Source organism: Rhinoderma darwinii, chromosome 1 (assembly GCF_050947455.1).
Source record: "Rhinoderma darwinii isolate aRhiDar2 chromosome 1, aRhiDar2.hap1, whole genome shotgun sequence".
Taxonomy (NCBI): domain Eukaryota; kingdom Metazoa; phylum Chordata; class Amphibia; order Anura; family Rhinodermatidae; genus Rhinoderma; species Rhinoderma darwinii.
Genome location: NC_134687.1, coordinates 446,551,266 through 446,569,823, shown reverse-complemented (window position 1 = coordinate 446,569,823; position 18,558 = coordinate 446,551,266). Strand labels below are relative to the sequence as shown.

Genomic DNA, 18,558 nt, shown 5'->3' with positions numbered 1-18,558 from the left:
TTTCTCAACGCCTTGCATTATTGCTTTTAACGCCAGAGAAAACTTCTTCTGTTCTCATTAAAAATGAAAGTGGAAAGAGGGGATCGTATGCTGGGTGGTGCAGAGAGCTGGCACAAAAACCTAATCGTTCTGCAAGGTGATCCCATCCATAAATAGTTAATAAAGCTGTAATGAGAGGACAACATGAGGCCAGAAACTCAACCTATTTAATGAACTAATAAAGATCCATCGTAACATGTTGCCAATAATATCATCCTAAAAATTCTCCAGTGAAAAGTCATATGCATGGTCTGATTACTGTTGGAGGATATAAAGACTGCATGTAAAGTCCGTACTTACATATTTCCTTAGCCCATTCGCTTTGTCACTTAACTAAAATAAAGACCAGGACACTTCTTTATGGAAAAATCTGGGGAATGGCCCCAGCTTTATTCAACATAAACACTTAACTTGTAAACACTTGGCCTGAAGGCATATTTATTGACTCGTGTATCTTTTCTTGTCTCCTAATACGCCCCACCTGCTGTCAAGCAGCAGGTATGTAGGGTGTCCTATCCCGGCTTCTAGACCATAACTCCGCCAGCTGTGACATCTGCAATAAAGAAACGAAAACCGAAACAGCTATACCAGGTACAGATCCATAAACCACAATATTGCCAAAATCACAAACCCAGGGAGGGCGGGAGGATGTTACTACCTCGTCGGAGGACGACACTACAGGCTGGGCCCGGTTTGTATGTCCAGCAGCACGAACAGGGGGAGCGGCCGCTCTGGGAAAGGGACTGGGACTTAGGCGCACGAGAGGGCGGGTGACGCGTTGAGGTCTATCTCTAGTCACTGCAGCAGCACGTCCAGGAGCCGTTGCGTCCACTTCACCCTCCTTTCTCCTCAGCAGATCCTCCAGCCAGGTGGTACCTTCACCCGCCAGCCACCGGGCTACTTGCTGCAGAAGGTCATCAGCCATGCTGGAACCAGAAGAGAAGTGAAAGAGAAAGCAAAGAAAGAATTCTCCTCACCACACGGGGTGTCACGCAGAGGTGTTACTTCACGCTGCAGCAGAAGGTAAGGGAGGGCTCCTTACCACTTCTCCCTTAACCCCTTAGACCAATCACACTCCTGGGCATTTTTTTTCATTTTTCTCACTCCTCCTCCTCTTCCCTGCAGTCCCTGAAGCTTTCCCTATGCGGTTCAGCTTCTCCAAGACTGCATGTAAAGTCCGTACTTATATATTTCCTTAGCCCATTCGCTTTGTCACTTAACTAAAATAAAGACCAGGACACTTCTTTATGTTAAAATCTGGGGAATGGCCATAGCTTTATTCAACATAAACACTTAACTTGTAAACACTTGGCCTGAAGGCATATTTATCGACTCATGTATCTTTTCTTATCTCCTGATACGCCCCACCTGCTATCCAGCAGCGGGCATGTAGGGTGTCCTATCCCGCCTTCTAGACCATAACTCTGCCACGGAGGGGAAGCGAGACGCCTTTCTCGATTCACCGACCACCCCCACCCAACATAGCCAAACCCCTTTCAGTACCTTCCAAAAGCCCTAACAACGAAATTGGTTTAGACATTTTCCTAAGTTGCACACCATCCGGACCCAGCAGATCAGCGTTATTCCCCTCCAGCTCGTGATGTCGAATCACGATCCCTGACAAAAAAAGTACAAAATGTGAAATACGAACATTCAAAAGGCGACGTGCCCTTTCAATGCCCGCGACGTCCCTCGCGTTCCTCCAAAACTTGCGAGCAACCACCTCAGATCACACTAGCACGCACCGAGTAAATAGGCCCCTCATGCGATCCAAATCAGGACAACAACTCGGACAAATTTATCTGGCCCAAATCATTGCCCCTAGCATGTATAATGAGAACCACCGGACCCCTCACATCCCTGCTAATGGACACTAGTTCGGGCAACCGTTGTACCCACCGTAGACCCCTAATGCCTCTCCAATGCAGGTCGCATTGCACGAGACCCAAATTGGAGCCAAGGGGGCATCGAGCAGTACGCCTGGAGAACAGAAATTAAGAATGTGGCCGTACATACAATTTATAACAATCTGACTTCCACCTACCTACACGCCTGATCTCCCCCTCACCCAAACCCAGCAAGGCGGCTTCTGTAGCTGCCCCTATTCGAAAAGAGTGAGTCCCAAACTCCGCAGCCGGCAAGCCCAGCTTATCCAGGCAAGACTTAAAAAAAACGCTGTAAACTGAAAATGGGAGGCCATTGGCGTGGTTCAGATATTGCATTCCAGAAGGCCGCCGGGACCCGAAATCCCGGACGGCCATTACAGGGCACGTCTCCCCCCACCCAGCCGACTGATAACCATTCACCTTTACCCATCTGATCCATTTTGGATTTACGAACTCGGATCCGAACCGCATCTTGTAATAAGTTCACGTCGTCCGCCAATAAGCCCCCACCTCATTAACACTGGGGTCAACCAACTCACTAATGTGAAACGCGCAGAAAAATGCTAGTATGAACGCCGTCTTAAATAAACACTGCTTGTACTCATCCGTACATACGAGTCCCAAGCCGCCCACGATTCTCACAAGCAATGCAAAGGACACGGGCCTCGGCATATCGCGTGAGACATGTACTTTTTTCCAACCCTTCAATGCCTGGCGAACTACAAACTCTTTTGTGACATTGCGAGGACCCCACAACTTCAACATAAAAGCTATTCCGGGGCGTGGCCTGGACATGGCGCTGGTGAGACGCGTGGTGTGAGCTCCGGCGTCCTGACTGACTTCCAGCCCGATTAACAGCGTCTAATAGCACTTTACATCGCACTAAAGCGAAGGGGAACACGCGGTAAATCTACCACACCGGCAAGAAGCGATCAAGGGAGAACGAGAAGCGGCATTCCCCACTACTTTACGGACCCTGGGTCACCTGCTTCCTCGCCTCAGCAAACCAATATGGCGGTTCTCTGAAAGAGGACATTTACCATATTAATACTGCTGTGGCGGCCATTGAAGTAACCACGCAGACACTCCAACAACAACAGGTTTCCCAACAAAGTTTATTAGATCAGCATTCTGCGCACATTCAATTATTATTTGATATGGCTGATGACGCTGAAAATCGCAATAGAAGGAATAACATCAGAGTTAGAGGTATCCCTGAAGCTACAGGACCCCAAGATCTCATTCCTACATTGATTGGGATTTTTAACATGTTATTGGAAAAACCGGTTGACTCCCGGTTGGAAATCGATAGAGCGTATCGTACCCTGGGTCCGAAAAGCACAGATCTGGCGAGACCACGTGATGTAGTGAGCAGGATACATTTCTTTCAAATTAAAGAGTCCATTATGCGTCAAGCGCGTAACAAGGGTGTTTTGGACTTTGACGGTGCTCCTGTGCAATTGCTGGCAGATCTTTCCCGCTCTACACTGGAAAAGCGGAGAGCCTTGAGGCCGCTACTAATGGTACTTCGGGAGAAAGATATTCCGTATTTGTGGGGATACCCGTTTCAATTGCAAGTTCGACGAGGATCGGCTATCTACTCGGTGTACTCCCCAGACGACATCCCTGAGTTCCTAGCTGCTCTGGACTTGCCTCCTATTGTTATTCCTGATTGGCCGATCTTTCCGCCATTGCCACAACGCCCGCCATGGCGTAACTCCAGGGTGGAAAATTACTCGGCTCCGGCTCGCCGCAGACGACTTCGGGCTCAGATGGTCCCGGAATCAACTCGGTTGGAACCATGATGCGAAATCAGCTTCTCCCATAGCCTCTTAGGACTTCCTTGATCGTGATGCTGTTTTTTGAGGCTAGGGGTAATATGTTGAAATGGTCCTGTCCTAAACATGGGATTTATTATGTTGCTGCTTCCTTATTTTTCTCCAGATTTTGAGCTACATAAATATTACTTGTCATGTTACAGTATGGTTTTACAGGCCTTGAGAGGGAGCAGGAAGTTACAGTTTGGGCGCGAGCATGACTTGCTCTTATCGGCTGCCAGGCTCTAAGATGAAACAGTAGGTTGGGGGAGCCCGAGATGTAATGGCTCATCGCCTCGAATTTACTAATCCCTCTGATATCCTGCGCCCATAGCCTGGTCTTGGAGGTCCCTTTGAATGGTTTGGGAGATAGCATAAGCCATAGTTAAGACCCCCTCCCCATCTTGATAGATATATGGGTTTCTTGAGGAAGGATCCCCAGAGTTGGCGGGGGACAGATGGAAAGAGGGTTCTTCATCCCTAAATACTTACCCCCTAGACCTCTTTGATAAATGGAGTACAGAAGGGGGATTAGGCCAGGGCGGGGGGTTTCTCTTGTGTTTCCGTGGGGTATCTATTCATTGCTACTCCCTCCACCTTTCTGACAGGGCTCGATATATTGCATTATGTTCTGGTTCCTTCTCTTGAACGTGATAATGTCATGTATTGGTGTGGTTCTTTTACAGGTGCCCTTTAAGGGCTAAACATATCGTTGTCCCGCCACAGTTTCTCTGTTTTCTTTTTTAATATGGTGGATGTTTATATCAATGTTCTCGGACTTAAGGAAGTTGGTTGGGATCATCCTTCTTCCATAGTTCAGTCAACTCCGTACGTAGGTGGTGTTCTGTTACGCATTGAACACTTTACATATACTTCTTTCCCCTCAACTTAGTAGTTTTGGGGCTGGAACACCGTCTGTGGTGATTTCCATAGTGTCATAATTGTTTTCTGTCTCTCTTTGTTTTTTGTTTGCTCTTCTTCTCTCCCTCCCCGCCCCACTACCTTCCCCACTTGTTGCCGTCCTCTTTCCTGATGGAGTCCCTAAATTGCTGCTCGTTAAATGTGCGTGGATTCAACACGCCGCAGAAACGCTCCCAGATTTTGTATCATATGCACAAGCAGCGTGTCCAGATTTTGTTTCTACAGGCGACGCATTTCAGGAGTGACCATGTGCCTACTTTGACTCATAGGTACTATACACAGTGGTTCCATAGTACCAACCCGGAAGCTAAGTCAAGTATTGCGATACATAGATCTCTTCCGGTATCTATTGTAGAAACCCGATCTGATGCTCATGGGCGCTTTTTGTTTGTGAAACTTCAGGTCTGTGGGAAATTGTTCACAGTGGCTAATCTATACCTCCCTAATCATGATCAGGTGCGCACTTGCAGGAGCTACTTGACAGAGCTCGCTAACTTTACAGAGGGCCTCTTGATCACTGCTGGTGACTTTAACTTTGTCTTAGACCGAGTTATGGACTCGTCTTCGGGCAGGTCCTCGGTAGCAGCAACACAGCTATCTGCTCTTAAGGCTAAACTTTTTGCAATGCAGCTGGTGGATGTTTGGAGGATACTTAACCCTCAAACAAGGGACTATACCTTCTATTCTCCGGTCCATGACATGTACAGCAGGATAGACATGTTCTTTGTGAGTCATCACTTATTGTCCTGGGCCCCGGTGTCTCGGATTGGTCCTATGATCTGGACAGATCATGCGCCAGTTTTCCTCTCACTGCAGTTCCCGTGGGGGGGGGGCGAAGGAATGGCATTGGAAGCTAAATCCTCTTCTTTTGAAGGATTCGGTGTGTCGAACGGCTGTCACCCGCTCGATCTCCGAGTTCCTAGATTATCACACCCTAGATTCCACCCCCCTACCGACACAGTGGGAAGCACTGAAGAGTGTTGTGAGGTATCTTTATCCAACAAGGCTCCAGGCTAAAAAAAAGAGAGAGCTTTTAAAATGAAGAAGTTGCTGTCTTGTATTCAGTCCCTAGAGTCCGCACATAAACAGTCTCGACAGCCTCATACGTTAGCGGAATTATCAGAGGCCAGGAATTCCTTGAGAGGGTTGTTAGATCAGGCTCAGGCCTCTTTCAGAGATCGTGCTAGTGGTTTCTTTTACCAACACTCTAATAAGTGTGGCAGAGCACTAGCCAGAGCGCTTTAGCCACGGGTCCCCACCTCTTATATTCCATCGATTAAGTCGTGCTTGGGTGACATTAAACATAAGCCAGAAGAGATAGTGCAAACCTTTCGGGAGTATTACCACTCCTTGTATAATCTCAGGTGCCCGTTACAAGATATGTCTTCTGCTGCTCTGCAAGGGAAAATTGACCAGTATGTGGCTAAAACGGCTCTGCCAGAACTGGAAAGGGCTGAGACCGATGAGTTGAGCGCGGATTTTTCCGACGCGGAAATCCAGGGCGTCATCAAGTCCGCTCCGTCGGGTAAAAGTCCGGGCCCGGATGGTTTCCCGACGTCCTTTTACAAGGCTTTTCTTCCGCAGCTCCTTCCCTTTATGACTAGGGTATTCAACTCGGTCACGTGGTCGATGCCCTTCACGCCGCAAATGTTAGAAGCTACCATCACGGTTATTCCTAAACCAGGGAAGGACCATTCTATCTGTGCCAATTACCGCCCGATTTCTCTAATAAATGTTGATGTTAAACACTACTCTAAGGCAATTGCAAATAGATTGGCACCTCTGCTTCCGAGAATCATTCATACTGATCAAGCGGGGTTTGTCCTCCGGAGAGAAGCGAGGGACAATACCAATAAAACTCTTCTCTTGATATCCCACGTGAAGAAAATGTCCATACCCACTTGTCGGATCTCGGTAGATGCAGAGAAAGCGTTCGACCGAGTCCACTGGGTATTCTTGAGATCGGCCTTACAACAAATGGGAATTGGCCCGGTAATGATAGAGAGGATCCTTTCTCTATATCAGAATCCCACGGCTAGAGTCAGGGCCAATGGCATCTTCTCCGCATCTCTACAGATTGCTAACAGAACCAGACAGGGGTGCCCGCTGTCCCCATTACAATATGTTATCACAATGGAACATCTGGCAGTGGCTATCCGTAAATCTCCAGATATTTCTGCGATTCGGGTGGGTCGCGAACATCATAAGCTGGCGTTATATGCAGACGACCTCTTATTATTCATTACTAATCCTGTAATTTCCTTCCCGGTGCTTATTCGGGAATTTGAGGAGTTTGGAAGGGTCAGTAATTTCAAGGTCAATTACACAAAGATGGAAGCGCTAAATGTATCTCTTCCACAGGAGTCAGTTGATCTTCTAAGATCATCCATCTCTTTCAAATGGCAAGCGACATCCATCAAATACTTCGGGGTTGAGATTCCTGGCAATCTGGCGGATCTGTACTCCCTTAATTACCCTCCCTTAATGCAACGTACGCTGAAAAATCTACAATCCTATGACAGAGCACAATTGTCATGGTTTGGACGTATCAATGCCATCAAAATGGACATCCTCCCTCGGTTCTTGTATCTATTTCAGGCAATCCCTGTTATGGTTCCTAGGGCATATTTTAAGACGTTGGAGGCAGCATTTCGTAAGTTCGTCTGGGGCACTCTGAGGCCTCGCATCAGTATGAGCTCACTGTCTCGCCCTAAACTGAAAGGTGGAGCGGGACTCCCAGATTTGGGGCTGTATCACCAAGCTGTTGTTCTTACTAGAGTGATAGATTGGTTTCATAATGGCACCAATAAACAATGGGTGGGGATTGAGAGGTCCTTCATGGCGCTCTCTCTAAGATCGCTACTGTGGATCCTGCCGGATCATCGACCAGCCCTCTTGACCCTTCCTATGCTTACCCATCACTTTCTCACTCTCTGGGACAGATCGATGGTTCGAAAGGGGCTTTCCCATAGACAGGGACTCCTTAGCCCTCTGTTTTGATAACTCCGAATTTCCACCGGCTGTTAACAAATCTACCTTTTTGAGCTGGACCGCTTCGGAGGATACTAGGCTGTGTCAGGTGATGTCGGATGGGGGTCGCCTCCCTCCGTTACATATGTTGAGAGAGACCTGCCCGGAGAGGACTCTTTCATGGTTGGAATATGCACAATTGTCTACCTTTCTACACTCGGCCTTGCCGGATGGTATGTGCATCTCCACGACCACGTCCTTTGAATCGTTCTTGCTTTTACAAGAGTCACCTACTCGTGTGATCTCCAAGATGTATGCCATCCTATTGGAGACTTCTGTCAATCAGCCACCTGCATATGTTAGCGCATGGGAAGAAGATCTAGGTTTCTACATATCTTTGCTTGATTGGGACAGGGTTTTCCTCCTGACCCATAAAATGCCAATGGCTTGCCACGCTCAGAAGAAAAATTTGAAAATATTGACCAGATGGTACCGTTGCCCACAGATTTAGCATAAAATGTACCCAGAAGTGTCAGTTGTCTGTTGGCGGTGTGGCAACGAGACTGGCACGATGCTGCACATTTGGTGTTCATGCCCAGTGTTGCAGACTTTTTGGAAAGTGGTATTTGACATCTATGCATTGATGGAGAGTGCTCCTATCATACCCACTCCTCAGATGGCTCTTTTATCGTTGATTCCGGGTCTCCTGCCAGGCATAAAAAAGGGCCTACTCAGGCATTTTCTGACAGAAGCATGGACAGTTATTCCTAGATATTGGAAGACTTCTGCTGTGCCTACGATTGGTAAATGGGTTGCGGAAATGGACCTACTGTGTAGAATGGAGTCTCTTCTTGCAGAAGACAGAGGCTGCTATGACGCGGTTCTTTCTCTGTGGAACACATGGTCATCCTTCAAATCTGGTCCTCATTTCGCAGACTGGTTGAGCTAGAGAATTCCACATGGTGGTCTATATAGCCAGGTCCTGATTGGGCTTTCATCAGAAATAGAGGCGGTTCAATATTCCTCTTGCGGTAATGTCTCTGCTCCTAGCACTCATTAATATTCCTCATCGTCCTTCCCCTGCTCTTCTTTTGTCCATCTTGTCCTTCCTTTCTTTTTGTCTTCTTTTGGTTTGTCTCAATCTTTCCTCTTTTTACCTGTTAAGGGAAGGGTTGGTCACTTTCCACAATGTGTTTCCAGTCAGGAACTATGTGCCTTGCAAATATAGAGGGGCATTCTCTACCTCATATGCCATGTGCCCGACTGTATATTTTTCTAAATGTAGGTGACAACCGCCTCGGAATAACAAGGATATTGATGTACATAAGCGTTCGCTTCTATCTATATGATATGATATGTTTTGATATGATATGTTATGATCGATTACGAATGTATTCACGCACTTTGTTCTTGTTCTTGTGTGTTTGTAAACTTTGCAATAAAAATCCAAATTATGAAAAAAAATAAAGGCTACTCCAACCAAAAACTTGTTTGCCACTGACGCACTGCTACCCACCTTCCTCAAATGGACCAGTAAATCCAGCGTGATGTCAAGATGCCTAGTCGCATCGCTCGGGAATGCGCTGCCAGCGAATTCCAACCACTTAAACCAAGCCCGACAAATGATTTTTCTAAGAAGACGAAACCACCGAACCTTTCAGCAGGCTCACAAGTTGTTCTCGACCAGGGCCCAAAAGCGAGGGGGGGGACCCCCCTCCCTCACTGCCTCCGGATTCAACTCCCGTAAAAAAGACATCTGCGAACGAGATAAAGCATCAGCTAATTTGTTGTCAATACCAGGTACGTGCTTAGCACAGAACCATACATTGAGACACAAACATTTCAGAACTAAACAAAGGAGCAGTGCTAACACAGGCAAAAACTGGAAGACAAACTATTCACTGCCTGGACAACTGCCGTATTATCAGTCCAAAAACAAATGCGTTTGTTAGCTATATTCGTACCCCATAACTCCAGAGCAAGTACAATAGGGAACAGTTCCAACATAGTGATGTTCTTAGTCAACCCGAGGGACTGCCATTGAACTGGCCAGGGTGCGTTGCACCAGCGCCTACCAAAAAGCGCTCCAAACCCCAGCTACCCGACGCATCGGTGAACAAACAAAAATTTACATTGGAAACCTCACTGTCCTGACAAACTGCATGACCATTAAACGAATGTAAGAAAGAGCGCCATACGATGAGATCCTCCCGAATACTCTTGGACACCCTAATAAAATTATCCGGTTTAAGGACGCCCTTTGTAGCTAAAGACAACCGATGAGAGAACACCCTGCCCATGGGCATAATCCGACAAGCAAAGACTAAGAGACCCAAGAGAGACTGTAGCTGCCTAAGGGTAACCTTTTTCGACTTAGCTACCTGATCTACCTGCAGCACCAAACTCATAAGTTTTTCAGCCGGAAGTCTAAATACCATTTCACGTGTATCTATCTCGATACCTAGGAAAGACAAAAATCGTAACTGGGCCCTCCGTCTTTTCCTCTGACACGGGTACACCAAAATGCAACATGATCTTCCTGAACGCGCTTAATAACATAGCACAAACCCCGGAATCACTTGGGCATACAAAAAGGAAATCGTCCAAATAGTGTACACACCTGTCTCAAAACGCACTACCTATTCTAAAAACGAAGCAAACATCTTGAAATAGAACAACCCAACGGGAGACACATATCTACATAAAACAGCCCATCCAGGCAACAACCTAATAAATGAAAACAGTCCGGGTGAACCGGCAACAGACGAAAAAGAAAGATTCTATGTCGGATTTCGCCAATATCGCCCGGGACCCGCACTACGAACTAGGTGTACCGCTACATCAAACGACGTGTACGACACCGCCACCTCCCTAGCAGATTTTAAGTTATCCCACAACAGCATAACTGCAGATTCTTCAAAAGGAATAACGAAACCCACGCTAAAACCGTTAGCGAGGGACTTGGCCTCCTGTCTCCTGTGGTACCGCTCGATCCATGGTCCCTTCGCGAGGACGCTCACCGGCGTTCTCTGCTGTGTCGGCAGGGGCCCCTTTACCAGGCTGTTTACCCCTGCGGAAGCATAGAAGTGCTGCGTTAGCGCCCCCGCAAATGGAGCATTCGTGACGAAACTTGCAGGTTGCAAAGAACCTGCAATGTCCCTCCTAAAGCCAACAGGTTCCTGTAGGGCATGCGACCGCGGTCCCCGGAGCTGCTCCTGAACCAGCAGCCCCGCTGGGAAAGGCTCTAACCTGTTTTCCACTCTGTGCTAGAATCAACTACAACCATATGTCCGTTGCCTTTGACGCCCAGACAATTTCGGGCGACAAAGCCAATCGGCGACAAAATTCTTTGTCGTAGCGCCACCACGCCGCACCTCCGTGCAGCCTGTGGGTGCTAAAGATAGTATTGATATATGAAAACAACTCCGCACCCTTCTCAGGGTGTTTCTGACATACTATATGCGCCAGGGTAGCAAAACCCTGTGTCATGCCCATGGCCGCGGGCCATCAAGCTCACTCACCTCCTAACGGCCGCAGCCATGGATCTGCGAGCGCTGGCCCCAGTCGTCCCAGGAGATGCCAGCACTCACGTTCGCTTACCTCGGCCGGGTCCCGTACGGTGTGCGCGCATGCTCGTGCCTGCTCTTAAAGTCACCTGAGTTAAAGTCATAATTAGCCCGTGAGCACCCTGGACTGTAAGAGGGGCCCAGCCCCTTCCTGTCTCACCTGTTGTTATCCTATGTTTATCTATGCAAATGGTCTCCTAAGTGTCTTCCAGTTCCCAGTGTTCCCCGTTCCTGCTACCTGTACCCCGTGTTATCCTGGTCTAAAGTCACGTGTGGTATTGGAGTTGTACTGCGCCGAGTCTACGCCTGCTCTGCTACACCAAGCCTGGTGCCTGCCTGCTGCCTAAAGTCCGTCTGAGCCTGTCTGCTACTGTCCGAGAGTTACCACAGGTACACCTATAGAACTATAGACTTCCTCCTGTGTCCTGTTGGCCAGCTGCCATACCGTCAAGGCAGTACAGCCCAGTGGATCCACGTACCCTACGTGACAGTAGGCTCAGGCCATGGACCCTGCTTGTCCACCTAAGACTATGTCGTTGTCTCAAGCGATGCAGGCAGACAAACAAGATCTGCGTTCACGACAAGACCAACTCCTCCTGCCAGTGAACTCGATTGCACAGCGGCTAGATGCACAAGATGCAACCACCTCAGCTCCTGTTCGACTGATCCTCCCGCAACACCGATTCTCGCTACCACTACCACCTCATTTTAATGGAGACGCGAGTACCTGCAGAGGATTTCTTAACCAGCGCCAGATCCACTTCTCTCTACATGCCAGAGCGTTTCCATCTGATGACGCCAAGATTGCCTTTATCGTTTCTCTCCTCACTGGCAGGGCCCTAGTATGGGCAAACCCGATTTGGGAACGGCAAGGACCAGAGACCCATGACTTCCAGGTATTCCTCCGGACATTTTGTACCGTGTTTGAAGAGCCTGGACGAGTCTCGTCGGCAGCGTTCTCCTTATTGAACCTGAGCCAGGAAGACACCTCCGTGGGCGAGTACGCCATTCAGTTCTGCACCCTGGCAGGAGAGCTGTCCTGGAACGATGCCCTAGCTGCTATATTCTGGCAGGGATAGCTGGCAGCGGATAGCTATGGCCTTTTCTAGCCGAAAACAAGGTTTCTTTCAAGAAAATTCGCATGTAGTGTGGCCAAATCTCTTCATCTAAGATACCAAATAAAGCAACCTTAGGGGAAATGGCATATGGGATGGTAAAAGGGAGGATAAGAAGTTAAATATTTGTGCCCAAAAATCAGAAATATATGGACAGATCCACATAAGATGCCAGAAATCTGCATCCAAACAATGGCACCTGTGACACTCCGTTGTGGGTATTCTACCCATTTTATGCAGTCTAATAGGGGTCAAATAGGATTGGTGTACAATATACAACTGTATCAATTTATTATTTATCGCTTGGGAAACTGACATGTGAGAGTTAAACACTGCATCTTTATCATCCAATGCAAGTTCTGGAATTTGCCCCAACCATCTATCAAACACAGGCAACGGCATCAAAGTGAGCTTGGAAGAGAGTAGATGGGTGTACAGTACTGATATGAGGCCCTTAGGTCCCTGTGACTTCAAGATACCAATAAGGGGATAGACAGATATAACACTAATGTTTGGCAGAAAACGGAGAGTGGATGGCATGGCGAAGCTGAAAGTATCTATACCACTGTACGTGAGGAAAGTCGTAAGCCTCTCTTAACTGCAGGAGTGTAACAAAGGAGCCCTCAGCAAAAACATCTCCATACCTCCCCACAAGTCCTGCCAAAAACATGAGTCTGATAAACTAAGTAGTGAAGGTAAGGTAGGATTATTCCATAGAGGCAGTTCCGGGAGAACATCATTATAATGCAATATATTTTTAGCAGTGCGCCATACTATTAAGGCCATTCTATGTAAGGGGAGCAATGCTGCAGGTCGCGTAAAATGAGGGTACTCTAAGTAACTGATAAGAGTGCTACCCGCCAATAGAGAGGCCAAATACCTAGTTGAGTCCAACAGAGGTTCATCCAAATACCAGTCCCTAATGCCTCGCAACTGGCCTGCTAAGTAATGAATGTGCAAGTCAGACAGCGCCATTCCACCATCTGCTTTGGGGCACTATAGGGTAGTGAGTTTAAGTTTAGAACGAGATGTGCCCCAGATTAATTTAATAAATAGGGAGTGCAGTGAACGGAAATATGACTGAGGGACAGAAACCGGCATATGCTGCAATATATACAAGCATTTAGGTTGGACGACCATCTTAATCAAATTGATCCGACCAGCAATCGACAATGGCAATTTAGACCATAGCTTCAATTTCTGACTTATGTGAGTTAGTAACGGACCTATAGTTTCAGCAAGTACACCACTGTGGTCCAGAACCATCACAATTCCCAAATATGTAAACCTGCAAACCACATTGTGACACTATCAGATCCAGAGTTGGAGTAGAGGCTGTATACATTATAGCGGATTTTTGCCAATTTACCTTTCACCCTGAAAATCTGGAGAAAGTGTCAAGTAAATTAACAGCAAGACCAAAGGACTCCGTAGGATTACTTAGGAAAAGGACCTTGTTGTCTGCATAAAGACCCACCACACTAGTAATCCCCCTCCACTGCACACCCGTTATCATAGGGGTAGACCGTAAACAAATCGCTATAGCCTCTATAGCTACTGCAAACAAGGCCGGTGAAAGGGGGCAACCCTGCCATGTTCCATTGGCGAAGGGGAAGGAGTCGGAGGGAATGCCATTTACCACTACATTAGCCCTAGGAGACTTATACAGGATTCGCCAATTTTTACCGACAATTCATGCCAGACTTCTCCTCACTGACATCTCCCATCTCTACCCTCACCAAAAAGGGCATGAATCCGCATTTAATAGCCTAAAGACTGCCTTCATGTCAACCTCTACCCTCCATCATCCTGATGTATCCAGACAGTTTTCGTTGGAGGTAGACGCCTCCTCTGTCGGTGCTGGTGCACTCCTGTTCCAGAGAGGGACCAAGGGCAAGGCAAAGGTAGGTGGTTATTACTCTAGACTCTTCTCTTCCGCAGAGCGCAACTAGTCGATCAGGGATCGGGAGTTACTGGCCATCAAATTGGCTCTGGAGGACTGGAGACATCTACTAGAGAGCGCAGCTCATCCCATCCTGATTTACGAACCACAAGAATCTCACCTATCTCCATACAGCCCAACGGCTGAACCCTCGTCAGGCCAGGTGGTTGCTGTTCTTTACCAGGTTCCAGTTTGAGCTCCATTATCGCCCGGCTGACAAGAATGTGAGGGCCGATGACTTGTCCAGGTCATTAGAGACAGAGGACACCATGGAAATTCCACAGAATATTATTGTCACGAGGGGACTCACTGGGCCGTACTGCCTTGATGGTATGGCAGCTGGCCAACAGGACACAGGTCACAGTCTATAGTTCGTATAGTGTACCTGACGTAACTCAGACAGTAGCAAGACAGGCTCGGCTGGGACTAGGCAGCAGGCAGGCGTCAGGCGTGGTGTAGCAGGACAGGTGTGGAACACAGCACAACATGACTTCAGCTCAACACGGCACTCCACTAGGAAAGCACAGGATACAGTTTACAGGTAGCAGGAACGGGGAACACTGGAAACTGGAAACCACTAGGAGATCATTTGCATAGACATACTAGGATAATGACAACAAGGCTCAGGCAACATAGGAAGGGGCAGATCCCTTCTTATAGTCTAGGGTGCTCTGGAAGCAATCAGCTCAATCTGGTGGTCACTGTGGAACAGAACGGCCGCATGTGCAGACATCTCTGGAGAGAAGGGCGTCGACCAGATGGAAGGAGTTTGTGGTCAGCGACCACAGACATTACAATTATTGACCAGTCTTGCATTATATCGGTAAACCACCTGCAAGTTAGGAGGACCTATGTGCACCTGGCTGACAGAGGGAGAATACTCCGCTGGGGACACTGCTCTAGACAGGCTGGTCACGCAGGTACCCCTAAGACCCGAGACCTGATTGCCCGTCATTTCTGGTGGCCCACGCTGCCCAAAGACATCATGGACTTTGTTTCTTCCTGCTCGGTGTATGCAGCTAACAAAGTTGCTCACTCCAGACCTGCTGGCCTGCTCCAACCGCTACCTGTATTCGATGCTCCCTGGCAACATATAGCTATGGACTTTGTTATGGACCTGCCACCCTCTGCAGGATGCAGTACTGTCTGGGTGGTGGTGGTGGTTCGAAGATGGCCCACTTCGTTCCTCTGACCGGTCTTCCTTCTGCTCCTCAACTGGCCAACATCTTCATCCAACACATCTTCCGCCTGCACGGCTTGCCACGGCATATTGTGTCTGATCGGGGGTCCAGTTCACTTCTAGGTTCTGGAGAGCCCTCTGTAGACTCCTCAATGCGAGATTGGACTTTTCCTCAGCCTACCATCCTCAGTACAATGGTCAAGTCGAGAGGATCAATCAGATCCTGGAGAATTACCTATGCCACTTCATCTCCAAGCAGCATGATGACTGGGTGCTACTTCTTCCGTGGGCTGAATTCTCGTATAATAATCACACTAGCGAGTCCACAAGAACCACACCGATCTTCACGGTCTACGGCCAAAACCCACGAATTCGTCTCCTGGTGCCCGTGATGTCCGAGGTACCAGCAGCTGATTCTGCTTTTAGGTACTTTCTGCAGATCTGGCAGCAGAATCGATCCTCCATCCTGCTGGCAGTCGACCGCATGAAACGGAAGTCAGACACGAGGAGAAGAGAATCTCCTCAATTTCTCCCTGGCACCAAGGTCTGGCTGTCCTCCAGAAATATCTGTCAGAGGGTGCCATCATACACATTTGCTCCCAGGTTCCTCGGACCCTTCGAGATCCTACAGCAGATCAAACCTGTCGCCTACCTCCTACCCTCAAGATCCCCAACTCCTTCCATGTCTCCCTCCTGAAGCCGGTGGTTTTGAACCACTATACCAAGACTCCTAGCCCTGCGGTTGCCTCCAGCGGCCCTTCAGACACCTTCGAGGTTAAGGAGATCTTGGACACCAAGAGAGTAAGAGGAAGAACTTTTTATTTGGTGGATTGGAAGGGGTTTGGTCCTGAAAAGAGGTCCTGGGAGCCAGAGGAGAACCTCAATGCTCCTACCCTTCTGAAGAAGTTTCTCTCTCGCTCTGGCCCCAAGGGGAGGGGGTGTAAGAGGGGGGATACTGTCATGCCCATGGCCGCGGACCGTCAGGCTCACTCACCTCCTGACGGCTGCAGCCATGGATCTGCAAGCGCTGGCCCCAGTCTCCTCCTCAGGAGACGCCAGCGCTCACTTCTGCTTACCTCGACCGGGTCACGCTCGTGCCCGCTCTTAAAAGGTCCAGCGCGCGCACCTGAGTTATAGTCAAAATGAACCCATGAGTTTGTCTATGCAAATGGTCTCCTAAGTGTCTTCCAGTTCCAAGTTCCTGCTACCTGTATCCCGTGTTATCCTGGTCTAAAGTGTCGTGTGGTATTGGAGTTGTACTGCACTGAGTCTACGCCTGCTCCTCTACAACAAGCCTGGTGCCTGCCTGCTGCCTAAATTCCATCTGAGCCTGTCTGCTACTGTCCGAGAGTTACCACAGGTACACCTATAGGACTATAGACTTCCTCCTGTGTCCTGTTGGCCAGCTGCCATACCGTCAAGGCGGTACGGCCTAGTGGGTCCACATACCCAATGGGACACCCTGGAGCCAATTGCCAAAAGTTTTGGCAACTTTCACCTTTTTATCCAACCCTTTCTCAAAAGTGCGCTCCTTGTCCATCGTCACCTGTTCTACTGAGATCAAGGACCAAATATCCACGAATTCGTCCCTACCAATTTTTTCCTTGATCTCAGCAGACAGATGAGTGCTAAGAGGGGCTACACCACAAAACAGGGAATCCCTAAATGTTAAACAAGCCAAACTGGCTGCCCTCGCAGACGGGGCTTGCCCCCTCCCTGGCGGAACAGAAGGTGCAGTAGCACCATCACTTTTCTCCAACCCGGCCACCACGGCCTTCAATACAGACACCAAGTCATTACCAGATAGTAATGATTTTGAAAGCCATGCGTCACCGCATGAAGACTCACCAAGCACAGGGGTCCCTGCCACTCACGAGGTCGCTGCTTCCACCGTTGGCACCACTGGAACCGAGGATTGCTCACCACCAAGTGTGCGAGCGAAAGAGCCTCCTTGGGACGACCCGCCCAGGTCCTCCCCGGCACGACGTGAGTCGACATGATGCCGAGTGTGGTGCCTCCCCTCATCAGCACGGCTGGACGTCCGCGGCGGGGAGTACGATGATGGTGATGAAGAAGAGGAGGGATGTTTATCAGAAGACGACGAGGGGGATCTCACCCTCCGAGAATGTCCACTTCTGTCGTCGTGCCTACGACCACCTCCAGACCGACGTTTCCTCCCTCTCCTTGGCAAACTTTTTGCCAAACCTGCAAAAGAAAAAAGGGACAAGGCAGATGAGTGACCAGTATCACATGGAATCCCCTTGGCACCTGCATTAGAAACATCCCCGCTCTGATCCCTGTGTTGCAGGCCAGAACCGGACAGAACACATGGCAAAGGATACAGTTGCTGACAGCCTCGCAGCCCTGGCTGATGGTGCACTTCCAATCCTTCTCCGGATCTTGCAAGAGCAGGAGGGGCAAAACCTTGCAGCGCTCTTGCTGCTGCACCCCTGCGGCACTTCCTCTGCCCAGCCTTCCTCCCACGTGCCAACCCCTTTCACAGACACCACTGCCCTTGACAGCTCACCTGTTCTCAGATGCAGCAGAGGTGTAGAAGCAAAAGGTCAGGGGCACCGCGCTGTAGGCCGCATCCTGTGCGCATGCGCGGCCCATCTCCTCTGCACAGGCCGTGTGGTAGGCCACCATATCCTCCGGAGTCGCCTCACCCCCTTCAGAGCGTGGCGGGCGGAGGATTAACCTAGAGCAGCCCTGCCGGCGGCTATGCCCAGCACACCGCTCCGGCCGGCACCCAGGTTAGGAGGGAGGGCTGCTCCATAAGGTGGAATACCGAGAGAAAATTCAGCAGATCCTCCAGCCAGGTAGTACCTTCACCCGCCGGGCCACTTGCTGAAGAAGGTCATCAGCCATGCTGGAACCAGAAGAAAAGAGAAAGATCAGCAAAGAAAGAATTCTCCTCACCACACGGAGTGTCACGAAGAGGTGTTACTTCACGCTACAGCAGAAGGTAAGGGAGGGCTGTGCCCTTGAACTCGCCCCTATATCCCCTATAGCCACTCCTCCCTTATCTCCTTAGCCCAATCACGCTCCTGGGCATTTATTTTTTTCATTTTTCACACTCCTCCTCTTCCCTGCAGTCCCTGAAGCTTTCCATATGCGGTTCA

At 49.0% G+C, this 18,558-nt stretch overlaps 1 long non-coding RNA gene across 1 annotated transcript; it reads right to left on the bottom strand.

Annotated features, from left to right (window-relative positions):
* Positions 1-427: 427 nt before the first annotated feature.
* On the bottom strand, positions 428-18,294 carry LOC142743345 (uncharacterized). Its single transcript, XR_012881548.1, has 4 exons — positions 17,964-18,294; positions 17,285-17,641; positions 698-965; positions 428-592 (listed from the first exon to the last, which is right to left on the bottom strand). It is a non-coding gene; the product is annotated as an uncharacterized LOC142743345 (long non-coding RNA).
* Positions 18,295-18,558: the final 264 nt, after the last annotated feature.